We start from the raw sequence: 15968 nt of genomic DNA, 5'->3' as shown, positions 1-15968 counted from the left end.
TCACAGATCACCATAACAAATATAAAACTAATGAAAAAATTTGAAATGTTGTCAGAATTGCCAAAATGTGACAGAGGGACACAAAGCGAGCACATGCTATTGAAAAAAAAAAAAGTTCATATGGTCTTGCTCCATGCAGGGTTGCCACAAAATTTTAATTTCTTTTTTTAAAAAAATGTAGTGATTTCATAGTACTACTATAAAGCAAAGCACAATACAACAACGTATGCTCATATATCAGTAAAGATGGATTATATTTGTCTGGGGTAATTATTAACTCCAAATCTTAGGGTTTTAAAACAGTAAAGAGTGCTTACTTTGGTGGTATATACAAAAATGTGAATGTACAGAGAATATTAGCATGGCCTTTGAAGAAGGATGACACATATTTGTGAAACATTCCATATATTTTTGAAATATCACACTGTACCACAAAATAGGTACAATTATTATGTGTCAATTAAAAGTAATAATAAAAGCAAAAAGAAAAAGATTAATTTTTTCATCATTTACAAAAAAATATTTATTTCTAAATTTTCTGGCTCTCACTGCTGCACAGTTCAACTAATTATATGTTTTATGATGCCCTTTTTCTGATAATCAGACTCTTGAAAGAACTCCTTCTAGAAACATGATCAGTAATCATAGAGGGAGGGAAGGAAGACCATGGCCACCAGTGCACTGACACTTGAAGGTCCTACCAGAAGTAACTGATGGAGCTTCCAATTGCATTTTACTAGAAAAAATAAACAACTTAGCTAAACCTTACGTCTAGTGAGTTAGGAGGTACAATCTTACCTCATGCCTAGAAATAAAGAAAAATACAATTTTTGCACTTAATAATTCTTACCATCATCCACCCTTCAGCTCATCAAACACCATTTGGTTCATCCTCTTTTCCTCATTCAAAATACACTCATCTCCAAAGAGGAAGAAGAAAAACAAAAAGAAAAAGTTTCTTATAGTGAGAGTATTAAGCTCAATGTCATGGACTTTTGTGTAATATGTGGCAGTTTTGATTTAAGAAAATCTCTTCATTAAACTCAGATGTGGCTTGTTTTGATGCAGATTTCTGTGAGTTAAAATGACAAATTATGTTGTACACACACACACCCCACAATACACACCCATGAGAGGAACAGAAACACAATAACAACGACAGAAACTGCCATTTACATGTCAGAGGAAGAGATATCAAAATACCTAAAAAAGAAATCAAGAAAACAATCCCATGTACTATAATGAAAAACAAAGAAGGTATACAGATTCCTCTAGACCTACAAAAGGTTACATATTGATAAATCCATCGTATTAGTCAAGAACATTATAAGTTGAGCCCTTCTAAATCAGGATTATCTGTATTTAGGAATAAACTTAACAAAGGAGGTGAATGATGTGTATACTGAGCACTATAATACATTGATACAAAAATTAAAGGAGACACAAACAAATGTAAAGATATCACATACTTATGGATTGAAAGAATTAATGTTGTTAAAATGTCCGCACTACAGATTTCACAGATTCAAGGCAATTCCTATCAAAATTCTATTAGCATTTTTCAGAGAAACAGAAAACAATCCTAAAACTTATGTGCAATCAAAAAGATCACAAATAGTCAAAGAAATTTAAGCAACAAGAACAAAGCTGAAGGCAAACATCACCTCATTTCAAATAATGTCACAAAGCTATAGTAATCAAAACAGTGTGGTACTGGCATAAAAAAAGATGCAACAGAACACAGCAAAGATCACAGAAACAAACCCAAATATATTCATTCAACTAATATTCAACAAAAGGGCCAAGAATACAAAATGGTGAAAGAACAGTGTCTTCATTAAATGTCATTGGGATAGCTGGATGTTCAGATGCCAAGTAATGAAATTGTGCCCTTATATCATACACAAAAATCAATGCATAGTGGATTGGACTTCAATGTAAAACCTGAAACTGTAAAAATTGAAAGAAAACATAGATAAAAAGTTATTTGGAAAAAAATTTTTTTTGGATATAAACCAAAAGCACAGGCAACTGAAGCAAAAATATGTGTGACTACATCAAACCAAAAAGTTTCCACACAGTAATGGAGGTAACAATCAGTAAAATGGAAAGAAAACCTATGGAATGGGAGAAAACATTTGCAAATTATATATCTAATAAAAGCCTAATATCTAAAATATATAATAAAGTTGTATGTGTATTTATGTACACACACAAAACTCAATAGCAAAATTTAATAATAATGACCTGATCTAAAAATGAGGAAAAGACCTGAAGAGACATTTTCCCAAAGAAGACATACAAAGGTCTGACAGGAATATAAAAATTTACTGAACATCAGAAATCATCGAAAAAATGCAAATTAAAATCACAAAGAAATACAAACTCACAACAATTAAGATGGCTTTTAGAAAAAAGACAAAAGATAACAAGTGTTGTTGAGGATGTGGAGAAAAATGAACTTTTATACACTGTTGGTGTAAATGTAAATTGGTATAGCCATTATGCCATTATGAAAAATAGTATGAAGATTCCTTAAAAAAATTAAAAAATATAACCACCATATTATCCAGCAATCCCACTTTTGGATGTGTATACAATGAAAATGAAAGTAGCATGTTGAAGACATATCTGGGGTCACATTTTCATTGCCGTATTATTCACAATGGTCAAGATATGGAAACAGGAATATTATTTTGAAATTATTACACAGAAATATTATTTAGCCTTTAAAAAATCCTGTCAGTTGTGACAACATGGATGAACCTGGAAGACATTAGGCTAAGTGAAATAACCTGGACACAGACAGACAATGCTGCGTGATCTTACTGATACGTAGAATCTAAAACAGCCAAATTAAATGTTTGCACAGTGGTTGTCAGGGGTTAGGTGTATGAGGGAAATATGAGGATTTGGGTCAAAGAGTGCAAACTTTCATTTATAAAATGAATATGTTCTGACAATCTAATGTGTAGCATATTGACTATAGTTGACAATAATGTATTTCATAATTGAAATTTTCTAAGATTAGATTTTAAGAGTTCACAACAAAAAGAAAAATGTTAATAGTGAAATGATGTATCGGTTAATTAACTTGATGGGGTATCATTTTGCAATGTATGTGTATATCAAAATATCACTTTATATACCTTCAATATATACTATGTCTATTTGTCATATCTTTTAATATAATGCTTCTGTATCAATTGGAATTATTCCTCTAGGATTCTAATCACATAACTAGATTTTTTCAGTTTCTCCCATATATCTCTCATATAACTGCTTACGTTTTCCAACTTTTTGTCTTTCTGTGCTTTAACCAGAATATTTCTTTAGGATCTCTTTTCTGGTATACTAGATAAGATTTTTAGCTGTGTATAATTTGATACCAACTCAAACTTCAAAAATTCTTACAGAACTAATAGTTTTAGGTTCCAAAATGTTTGTTTGATTCTTTCTTTAGTGAGATTTCAGCTACGCATGAGATTTTTCAAAAGTGTCACTTATTTTTTTGAAGTATTTAGTGCAGTTATTTTAAAATATTGCTTCTAAAACTGTGTTTTCAGTATTTTCCCCTACAGTTACACATTTACTATTTACATGGATGCTGCATTTACATAATATGCTACAGTAAATTCCTAATTTATTGCTGGCAAAATTTTATCAGCTTTTTGCCACTGCCTAACCTGGAAGTTCATTTTAGTAAACTACAGAAACAGTTTTCTGACCACAGTCCACTTTGATCATACTCCAATACTATATGTGATATGTTATTAGCAATCACAGCTCTTCACCACTGGGGTCAACTTCTATTTCACTCAGGATAAACTAGGTTGTACTGTAGCAATAAGCTGTAAGGTATAAATCACTAAAAAGAGCAAAAGTTATTTTTCACTCATGCTACATGCATATTATCAGATAAATGGGATTCTAATCTTTTTTAATTTTCATTCCTAGACCCAGACTAGCCAATCAGCTACTATTTAGAATCTTGTTGATTGTTATAGTTCCAAGAAAAAGACTCTGACAAATTACATACTGGCTCTTAAAAATTCTTCCTGGAAATTAAAATATATTTCCGTAGATATTTTATTAATGAAAACATATTACCTTGCCTAGAAAGTGGTTAAGTTAAAGCATATTATGTGCCCAGAGACAGAAAAATTAGAATGTCTTCAGCACCCTAATTTCTACTTGAAATGTTGTGCTATGTAGATTCCAAAAGCTAAATCCTGATTCTCTCTCTCTCTCTCCTCTCTCTCTCTCTCTCTCTCTCTCTTTCTCTCATGCACACACACACACAATTTCAGGTTAGATATTGTAAAAATAGCCAGAAAGACAATGAAATCTTCTAAAATAAAACTAAGTCCAATTTCGTAGTCAAAAAGGAGTCACTACATAGGTGCAACAAATTCTCTTTGTTTCGTTCTTCCTTCTGTTATGTGGTAAACACTATGAAGAATATTTTCTGTTTAGCAATGATAGAGCACCTTTAATTAGAGCAATGATCTTGGTGCACGCATGTAGAAAAGCTAGATGAAATAATAGATGTATATCTTTCAGAGAAATCCAGTGGCAAATAAGGCCTGAGCAAGAAAACAACACACTGTAGTGAAGAAATCCATATAATGAGGTGCTAATGTTCTGAAGGTGATTTTTCCCTAAGTGTGTTTGTTGATTATAATATGGAAAGATTCTGAGAATCTATGCAGAAGTCCTAAGCAGTTTGTTATAAGCAACAAATGAATCAGCAGAAGTTTTGGCTCTTCCACATCCTGGAGAAATAAAATTTTGAGTTAAGAAATGACAAGGCAGTCAGCACTTGGGGTGGGGGAGAAGCAAACGATCTTAGGGATAATAGAAGTCTGGGAAAGTAAGTCAAATACTCTATGAGTTTTCCCCATGAGACATTTGGTTAACTCTTATACAAGGTAATTATTAAGGATAAGAATCAAAACTGTAAGACACTGAAAGAAAAAAACAAGTTCTCCGCAATCTTAATGATACTGAGGAATGACATTTGAGTTCAGACTCCGCCAGGATATAAACCTTACCAAATGCCATATTAGCTCTAAATTCAGGAGGGTTACTTAGGAGAAATAGAGACAGCCAGATAAATCTTTAAAACATGCTACCAAGCCTCAAATCAGTTTTCTGATTGAATGGAGATGATACAGTAACACTTTATATTTCTAAAGAAGCAACATTTCTGTTGAGGAAAATAATGTCATAGATAAACTTAACAGTTATTCACTCATAATGTCTGATTTCAAGTGATAAATTGCAAGTTACCAAGAAACAGGATCAAGGGTAAAAACAGACAATAGGAAGAGACAGATTATCCATTATTTATGTTGCAAAAGATGGAGAGTAGCTGTAATTAATGTATTAAAGGAAATAAAAAGAAACATGCAGATATTTAGGTGATAATTAGACCTTAAATATATATATACACACACACATATATAGTATATATACACACATATGTGTGTATATACATACGTATATACATATATATGCACATATATGTATATGTATATATATGTGTATATACATATATATACACACACACATAATTCTAGAACTGACAAGTGCAATATTTGGAATTAAGAATTCAATAGATGGACATAACAGAAGGTTTTTCATGGAAGAAAAGATAATAGGCCAACTACAAAGCAGATAAATAAAAAAATAACAATCCTAAGACACAGAGAGCAAAAATTATAAAAATATTTGATTAAAAGAGCCAAATATTTATCAAGCAAGCAGCATAAGCTTTTCATAGAAGTGTATGTTGTCTCACAGTAGGAGAAAAATAATGTTGTAGATAACAATGTTCAAAGACAGAACATCTGAGAAATTTTCAAAGATTTTGTTAAAACAACAAACCATAGACTCAAGAAATCTTGTGAAGTCAAAACAGAAGAAAATTTAAACACAAAAACATACAAAATCACACTTTCAGAGCCTATTTGTAAAATTTCTGAAACCAAATATTAAAATTAAGAAAACATGGCTTTTTTATTAAGAAAACAAAAACTTTACCATTTTCTTTCTGTGGCATTTAAATATATGCGACTACAATTTTTTTGACAACAATTTTCTGTGAAAAATACGGACTTTCCTATTATTCGGCTACTACTTTACATTTTAGAATATAAATCAAATGTTACAGTAATAACTGTCCAAAAGAATTAATTTAGAATTGAAATGCTATTCTTTCAGAGTTTTATGATTATTAAGACTGTGAACATTTGTTCTCTGAGTTATACAGTAGTCCCTTCTTATCTACAGGGAATATGGTCCAAGACCTTCAGTGGATGTCTGAAACCATGGATAGAACTGAATCCTATATAAACTATATTTTCTCTTACATGTACATATATTCCTACATATAGTTTACTTTATAAATTATACACAGCAAGAGATTAACAATAATAATAACCAATGGAACATTTATAACAACTTTGTGAATGTGGTCTCTACCTCTACAAAATATTTTATCGTAGTTTACTCACCCTTGTTGTGGTGGGTCGATCTGATAACTAAGACTAAAAGATAACTGTGTACTAAAAGATCAGGTAGCATACAGCATGGACAATAAACAAAGAGATAATTGACTAGTGGGCAGAACTGAGTGGGATGGTGTGGGATTCTGTTGTACTACTCAAAAACGCACAATTTGAAACTTATGAATTATTTCTGGAAGTTTCCATTTAAAAGTTTTAGACCGTGGTTTACTGCAGGTGACCAAAACCACAGAAAGTGAAGGAGGAAATAAGGGATATGGGGGGCTACTGTACTGTATTTTTGACAATCTTACATACACATTGATCTATATTTCAAATACCTGGTTTATTGTTTACTGGAAAATGAAAAAAACACTTCTATTAAATTGACTTTCAATAGCAGCAATTTATTTTGGTTAATCATCTCTGAAAGTTAATTGAAAACTCTGTAAAAAAATAAATAAGTCAGTGATGGAGAATATTTTAATTTGTAGTCTTGGGGCAAACATCAATTGATTGTAAACAAAAAATTCTTGGAAAATAACTCATGAATTAAATGTAAAATGTCAAACAATGGTTATATGTATGAAGAAAGTTTTTCATTTTTTAATCCTTAAAAGTAAAAAGACACTTAAGAGTATATGTAAAATAAAGATCAGTGTTTAAAACCAATAGCATGTAACATTTTCTAAATTTTTACAATGATAAATAGGTCCTTCTTTAAAATTGAATATACCACCCTTTGGTTTAAAAATGATATGTACTTGGCTTCTGTGAGTATATTAGAACATTAGCTAAAATTTGTATACTTGTAAATTCAGTAGTATTATCTAAATAAGTAAAACAATAACAACTGTCTTATAGAACTTTCAGTTATTCTTATCAATGGCATAATAGTAAAAAATGCAATGTCCAATAATTCTTCATATCTCTTATTTTATAAAGTAGTTTCAGTGTATTATCATAAGCATGCTCTTCAAAGCAAGTCATCTAAAATATCCTAGACTGATCCTTTAAGTAATGTTAATTATATGGCTGTGGGTATATTTTTTCAATAACGGATGATATGAGGTATTTACCTATACTTTTCACCATATAATTAAGGCTCTAATTATAATATTCCATAGAAATATCATTAAAAGCCATGCATCCTCTAAAAATGTTTAAACTGTTCATGAAAAAATAATTTCAAATATCTATAAAAAGGGGCCATTTGAAAATTGGCAAAGAGTGATAAAAAAGAGCTGCAGAATGCAATCATTTTTTAACTACCATTGTGTGTGACAGAGTTTGTATGCTTTCCAAAATTTGAGCTGCGAGGCCTGCCAGACATGTTTGCAGGAATTTGGAAAGGAAATCTACCATGTTCTGTATTCTTGGCATGGGCATGAAGAAAGTTTTAAAGAATAAAATTTGGTCTACTTCTATACATTTGAATTCAGCAATAACAATTTCAGCAATAACGATTTCAAGCAAAAACTTAACTTTAGGTTTCAGCAGTAATAGCTTCAAGAAAACTTAACTTTAGGTTAAGTAAAAAAAAAAAGTTATATTTATTTGAATTTCCGTATCATTTTCAAAGTTGTTCTCTTTCTGAAAACTTACTTGAAAGTTAATATTATTTGTTAATATTATAATTTTTTCAAGTCATATATTCAATGAATCCCTGTGTTTAAAATATTGTACGTTTTAAAAGCAGGTTGTATGGTAGAAATGGCATGAAAAGCAGCTCTCGTGCTGAAATTACTAATGAATAAAATAGAAATTATTGTTAACTTTTGACAGTAATATTGGCTTGTTACGCCCGATGTGCTCCACTGATTCTGAATACATTTTTAAAAATTCAAATGATTACTAATTAACAACTATGTTAAATAAGGTTATTCACAAAAATACTTGATTAAAAAGTCATAGACAATAATTGTACAGTATAGAATTATAGAAATAATTAATCACTTAATCATTTTGCCTAGTTGGGGCAAGCCACAAAATAAAATATGTAGAAGACAAAATCTGTGATTCCTGAGGGTTAAAACTGTCTAACATTCTTCTTTCTTTAAAGATAAAATGAATTGCTTAAGAGAACTCTGAGGAAGGTCAAAATCATCCATTTTGAGGAACTGAAACTAATTTTAACTTACAGTGATATTATCACCAACTGGATACTGAAATCTGTACTTCACATATACATTTACATTTCATTTCTACTTAAGGTTTGATATAAGTCCATTACCTTTAGCAAGAAGGGTCAAATTTATTAATTTGGCCAACTATCACAGAACCATTCACATAAAAACTACCAAGGCAGAATTTGTCTATACCTTTGAAAAGTTTTAATGAACTACATGAATAGTATAACCCACTGAGGGATAAACCAGATCTTTCCATTTTACTAATAAGAATGAAATTTTGTAATGTAATTTTATCCTTAAAATAGATAGCTATATGCAATAATAATTTGCTAACTAGCTAGCTAGCTAGCTAGCTAGCTATCGATTGATTTATCAACTTATCTATCATCTATTCCATTTTCCCAGCTTATGGCAGATACCCCTTACTTCTCAAAATCCTTTGGGAATTGCCTCTGTTGGAAAGAACGTCCTCATTAAAGGGCATGTTCCTTTCTCAGATTGGCCTTTATCCAGTAGCTGATCTATGTGAGGTGAAAATGTCTTGATTTTTCCCTATTTGGGACAACTTTGAAGAGTCATTCCTGCTCCAGAGTCCCTTGTAGGGTTGGTGGAAGCTTTAACTGAGAATTCCATTTTAGAGTTCCCAGGGAAACCAAACTGAGAGACCAAAACTTGCAGTGTAAACTAGTAATTTTCACACTGCATAATAAGTTCTCAGTGACTCTCTACAAATGACCAATTAAAAATTCTAACTATATGCCTAAGAATAAACACACTAGTGCCTTTTTTCTGTCTTATACTTTTTTGCATGTTAGATACACATTTTAATAATCAGCTAAACACTTTAAGGGACAAGATTGTTAGGCAATATTGTATAGATTAGTGGTGTATATTTCTTCCTGAAGAGCACTGAAGCTACTGCCATAAAATAGGAGACTGTAATGTTTTGATTAATTTTCTTATAGCTTGAAAGCATAGATTTTTCTCAGCACATGTCATCACAATCAGATAGTTCCTTTTGAAAAGTACTTGAACAATGGCATAGTGACATGCAAGCATGCTTCAGAGAAAAAGGCAAATTTTATTTTAGCAACTTTATTGTTGTAACTTTTCTCTGAGCACTCAAAATACTATTTGGCTGAGTCATTCAAGTGGTGTCACGTTTCTATTATTCTGAAAAGAAGGTCTTCATTCCAGTTATGAAAAGAATTTACAAAGTAAAACACACAGTCTTTGACAAACTCCAGAGTATTCTAATGAATATTTAAGGCTTGATCTGAGTAGATAATTCCAATTTCTATACTATGAGTGCTACAGATATTATTATTTGTTAATGTAAACCAAACCTTTTTTGAACTGATTAAATGTATTTTACATGTAAGTATTAAATGCGTACTTGAATTCTGGAAAACATATGGAAGTCCTTAATGTTTTTCACATCTTACTAGACATGGGGAATAAAGATGAATAGAATGGACTACTTGTCTTCCGGAATCTCAATTCAGTAGGTGAAATTTTCCTAATTAGTATGCTGAGATTAAATGAGACTTTTCTGCTTCCCACTTCCTCCCTGTTTTGAGGGTCCCCAACTAAATTGAGGTTCCAGTGCAAAAGTACAAGAGTGGCTAGCAACCCTGTCCTAACGAGAAATGAAGGGGAATTGGACATGGTGTTTTCTGGTATGCCTTTCATAGAATACTTCTTTTACCTGGCAAATGGATTCATGTCTGTTTGTCCGACCTATGACCATGGCATCTTTCATCAGGGAAAGTTGATACTGGTAAATGCCCTTGTGGCTCTTGCCTGACCCATGTCGGTTTACACATGCTTGATTACCGCTCTGGTGCTGGGATCCTGACTCTGTGGTCCCCATCTCCAGCATTCTGGAAAAGAGCGGCCTGGAGCAGTCCCTTGTTCATTCAATAAAGGGTACAAATTCAACACATCACCACAGTAGGAAGCAAGTTAAAAGATTTTTACTTTCAAACCCTGGGCAAGTAGGACATAGTCATGAGATAGTCATGAGGTCAGTCCCCATCTTGGGTCATAAGAGGCAAGAATGAAGAATGAGCAGACGGTGAGAGAAGCATGTAGCAACTAGCAACATACATGTGTATACACATATTTACATATATATGTATATAGTGTTGGACACTTTAAATGGCAAGAGCAAACACTTAAAATGTCCATTTAAAGGAAGGGTTAGGAAAGCAGGAAATCAAGTCTGCTAGTGGGAAAGGTGCTTCTAAATTCTTATCTCTGGCCACTGACTTGAGCCATTAGGGTGTGCTGCAAACATGAAAACCATTTTAAGGGTGACTAACTCCATTCCTTGTATGAGAAAATTAAACTGATATTTCAAATAGAGTCCAAGGCAATATAAAATTATAAAAATTCACTACACTCCTTCTCTAGGGTCAAGCATAAATCAAATTAAGGTGAGCTATAGACACTTTTAGCATAAAAATCATACTAAAGATGCTCAAAGGATTACTAAGCAGGGTAGAATGTTACAAAATCTGATTATTTTGAGGTCTTGACCAGAGAGAGAATCTAGTGGAAGTGACACTGATAGCAAAGGGCAGACAAATCAATATTGATTATTTAAGTGTTCTCATTGTCTCTTTAAAGGATTGTAATGCACATCTCAAACCCAACTCACCAAATTTTTAAAATATATTTCCAGATGCTTCGGTTTTTGCTTAATCTAAGGAAATTCTGTTTGCGGCACTGAATGTACTACCCTCATCCTACCCAAGATAATGTATTACTTTGTGGCATTATCAAACAATTTGTAAGTTTCATCTCTCTAGTTAGTATAAAGTGATAAGACAACATATAAGAAATGTATTCAACTTAAAGGTTTTGAGCAGGTCACTGAAAGGAAAAAAAATTAAAGTTAGGCCTTCAAAGAGGACTCTCCTTTTTCTAACTGAACTAGGTGATAAACAGATTTCTCGGGCAGAGGCTCCAGCATAAACAAAGAGAGGTCAGAAAAATGCTTTCCAGAAATACCAACTGTCAGGATTGTAAGGCAAGTGTGTTATTCTAAGGCTGCAGTATCTGAGTAGGAATCTCAAAAGATAATTTGGTGACAGATTACAAAGGGTCGACATCTTCAATTACTTAGCCCTGGAGGATTTGCCAAAAGCCCTATACCAATCGTCTGCATTTTCATCTAGAGCTCCCTGCTGGGAGGATAGTTTGCAATCCGGTCTGATGGCAAATTGCTTGAGTTAGAACAGATATTGAGCACAATGAGCATGAGTAATTCACTTTTCTGAAACGACAAGTATAGAGCAAGGTTAAGGAGTGGAGGAAAGCTTCAGAGTAATCCTCCAGCCATCATGGACATGGAGCATGGTTGTTACCAGAGGCATTTGTGTTTTAAGTGTCAAAGGAAGACTGTGCAATGACCAATGTAATATTCAGTGAGTGTTTGAGAAGGAAGGGGAAGGGATAGAGGCTTTGGAAAGTACAGCTTTAGGAACAGCCCTGATTCTCCAGCTTCACATACTCCATCTGTCCCTTTAACAGCTTACTATGTTTATCATATTGTCTAGTCTCCCTTGGGATTCTTCTAATTTTACTCTGGCTTTTTAAAGTTTTTTTTTTTTTTCTTTTCCATTTCTCTTTTATAGTCTTCTTTCACAAAGAAAACAATCTCATTAGGTTAAATTTTAATTCATCTAAAAATAATGATCACAATTGTTATCTCTTCTGTGGCAACAATGTGAAGTTTTGCTGCTTTCTCCCCCCTACTCTTGTTCCTTTCAGTTTTAGCACTTCTGCAATGATGCTTCAGTAGGTCCTTATTTATTCTTCATCATGGAGAAAGATTTTCAATGAACAGCAGTTTTCACAAGGTGTGTGCGAGACTAGAAGGGTAAGGGAGAGGTCAAGGATAGATGACTTTCACACTCCAAATGTTCTCTTCTGGCTGTCCTACAATATGGTTATTTGCGTGAGTCTTGTAGCCTGCCCTCATGCATCTTGCACAAGCAAACTGTACAAAAGAACTTTTGCCCCCTGTATAGTCACCCGAGGCTCTATGCCTACTGTAAACAAAATATACCATTTTTGATCTGCAAATGTGTCCGTCACTGTTAGGAAATATACATTTCGTGAACACTTGCCAAAATGTGCTGCTGGACTTTCCAAAGATGACTCTTTCTCTTCCGTCTGCTCTACCCCTTTCTCAGCTGCTATTGTCAATCCTTAGATTTATTCCATAGTTGTTAGGTTATATATTTTTCTTAGTCTTACTCAAAATAGACTCTATGTTTAATGTTTCATTTTCCTTTTTGCTTTCAGGTGGCTTTCCGGAGGAAAAAGGGAAAGTGATGATTTTTATAGTTATGTTATCATTGGAAGTTCCGACTTAAATTTTTTGTTGGCTTAGTCTCTTTATCCTGAGAATTATATGCTTAATCTTTGACTGTGATTGTAAGTTTATGTTCTCATTTTTCAAATTCTTTGTATACATATTTTGAGGCTACATTATTAGATACATAGAGATTCATGACTATCTTCTTTGATGAATTAAAATCAATTAGAATTGTTATCTATATGTCAAATTGTTAAGGTATGTTTTCATTAAACCATTAATGCTCTTTTGGTTAAGTCTATTCTATCTTAGATGGCTACTCATACACCAGTATGCCTTTTCTATTTTTTATTGTCTAACTTTTGGTTTTATTTTCTTTGAACCAGTAAATTGACTCATTTTATTTTTATTAAAAGACTTGTTGTGTTTGAATAAGTGTTAACATGACATCTTTTTCTTCTGCAACTTATTATTTTTTCTTTTTTCTATACTTCTTTTCCTTCTCCTTTTCTTCTCTCTATCCCCACTGTGCTAATTAAAACTTACGTCCCTGGGGGTGGAGCAGGATGGCTGAATAGGAACAGCTCCAGTCTCCAACTCCCAGCGTGAGCGACACAGAAGACAGGTGATTTCTGCATTTTCAACTGAGGTACTGGGTTCATCTCACTAGGGAGTACGGGACAATTGGTGCTGGTCAGCTGCTGCAGCCCAACCAGTGAGAGCTGAAGCAGGGCGAGGCATCACCTCACCTGGGAAGTGCAAGGGGGAAAGGAATCCCTTTTCCTAGCCAGGGGAACTGAGACACACAACACCTGGAAATTGGGTAACTCCCACCCCAATATCGTGCTTTACCAAGGATCTTAGCAAATGGGCACACCAGGAGATTATATCCCACACCTGGCCGAGAGGGTCCCATGCCCACAGAGCCTCCCTCATTGCTAGCACAACAGTCTGCAATCTAACAGCAAGGCAGCAGTGAGGCTGGGGGTGGGGCACCCGCCATTGCTAGGGCTTAAGTAGGCAAACAAAGCCACTGGGAATCTCGAACTCGGTGAAGCTCACAGCAGCTCAAGGAGTCCTGCCTGTCTCTGTAGACTCCACCTCTGGGGACAGAGCACAGTTAACAACAACAACAACAACAACAAAAGCAGCTGAAACCTCTGCAGATGCAAACGACTCTGTCTGACAGCTTTGAAGAGAGCAGTGGATCTCCCAACACAGAGGTTGAGATCTGAGAAGGGACAGACTCCCTGCTCAAGTGGGTCCCTGACCCATGAGTAGCCTAACTGGGAGACATCCCCCACTAGGGGCAGACCTACGCCCTACACATCACACGGTGGAGTACACCCCTGAGAGGAAGCTTCCAAAGCAAGAATCAGACAGGTGCACTCACTGTTCAGCAATATTCTATCTTCTGCATCCTCTGCTGCTGATACCCAGGCAAACAGGGTCTGGAGTGGACCTCAAGCAATCTCCAACAGACCTACAGCTGAGGGTCCTGACTGTTAGAAGGAAAACTAACAAACAGGAAAGACACCCACACCAAAATCCCATCAGTATGTCACCATTATCAAAGACCAGAGGCAGATAAAACCAAAAAGATGGGGAAAACACAGGGCAGAAAAGCTGGAAATTCAAAAAATAAAAGCACATCTCTCCCTGCAAAGGAACGCAGCTCATCGCCAGCAACAGATCAAAGCTGGACAGAGAATGACTTTGACGAGATGAGAGAAGAAGGCTTCAGTCCATCAAACTTCTCAGAGCTAAAGGAGGAATTACGTACCCAGCGCAAAGAAACTAAAAATCTTGAAAAAAGAGTGGAAGAATTGATAACTAGAATAATTAATGCAGAGAAGGTCATAAACGAAATGAAAAAGATGAAAACCATGACACGAGAAATACATGACAAATGCACAAGCTTCAGTAACCGACTCGTTCAACTGGAAGAGTATCAGCGATTGAGTTTCAAATGAATGAAAGGAACCAAGAAGAGAAATTTAAAGAAAAAAGAAGAAAAAGAAATGAACAAAGCCTGCAAGAAGTATGGGATTATGTAAAAAGACCAAATCTACGTCTGATTGGGGTGCCTGAAAGTGAGGGGGAAAATGGAACCAAGTTGGAAAACACTCTTTAGGATATCATCCAGGAGAACTTCCCCAACCTAGTAGGGCAGGCCAACATTCAAATTCAGGAAATACAGAGAACGCCACAAAGATACTCCTCGAGAAGAACAATTCCAAGACACATAATTGGCAGATTCACCAAAGTTGAAATGAAGGAAAAAATCTTAAGGGCAGCCAGAGAGAAAGGTCGGGTTACCCACAAAGGGAAGCCCATCAGACTTACAGCAGATCTCTTGGCAGAAACTCTCCAAGCCAGAAGAGAGTGGGGGCCAATATTCAACATACTTAAAGAAAAGAATTTTCAACCCAGAATTTCATATCCAGCTAAACTAAGTTTCATAAGTGAAGGAGAAATAAAATCCTTTAAAGATAAGCAAATGCTTAGAGATTTTGTCACCACCAGGCCTGCCTTACAAGAGACCCTGAAGGAAGCACTAAACATGGAAAGGAACAACCGGTACCAGCCATCACAAAAACATGCCAAAATGTAAAGACCATCGAGGCTAGAAAGAAACTGTATCAACTAACGAGCAAAATAACCAGTTAATATCATAATGGCAGGAGGATCAAGTTCACACATAACAATATTAACCTTAAATGTAAATGGACTAAATGCTCCAATTAAAAGACACAGACTGGCAAACTGGATAAAGAGTCAAGACCCATCAGTTTGCTGTATTCAGGAGACCCATCTCATATGCACAGACATATATAGGCTCAAAATAAAGGGATGGAGGAAGATCTACCAAGCAAATGGAGAACAAAAAAAAGGAGGGGTTGGAATACTAGTCTCTCATAAAACAGACTTTAAACCATCAAAGATCAAAAGAGACAAAGAAGGCCATTACATAATGGTAAAGGGATCAATTCAACAGGA

The 15968-nt window shown here is 34.4% G+C and overlaps 1 non-coding gene across 1 annotated transcript; it reads left to right on the top strand.

Annotated features, from left to right (window-relative positions):
* The first annotated feature begins 311 nt into the window (after positions 1-311).
* On the top strand, positions 312-413 carry LOC112427266 (U6 spliceosomal RNA). The gene has a single exon (XR_003018773.1). It is a non-coding gene; the product is annotated as a U6 spliceosomal RNA (small nuclear RNA).
* The last annotated feature ends 15555 nt before the right edge of the window (positions 414-15968 follow it).

The sequence above is a fragment of the Macaca nemestrina genome, chromosome 1, assembly GCF_043159975.1.
Source record: "Macaca nemestrina isolate mMacNem1 chromosome 1, mMacNem.hap1, whole genome shotgun sequence".
NCBI classification, from domain to species: Eukaryota; Metazoa; Chordata; class Mammalia; order Primates; family Cercopithecidae; genus Macaca; species Macaca nemestrina.
This window is presented reverse-complemented; position numbering and strand designations above follow the sequence as displayed.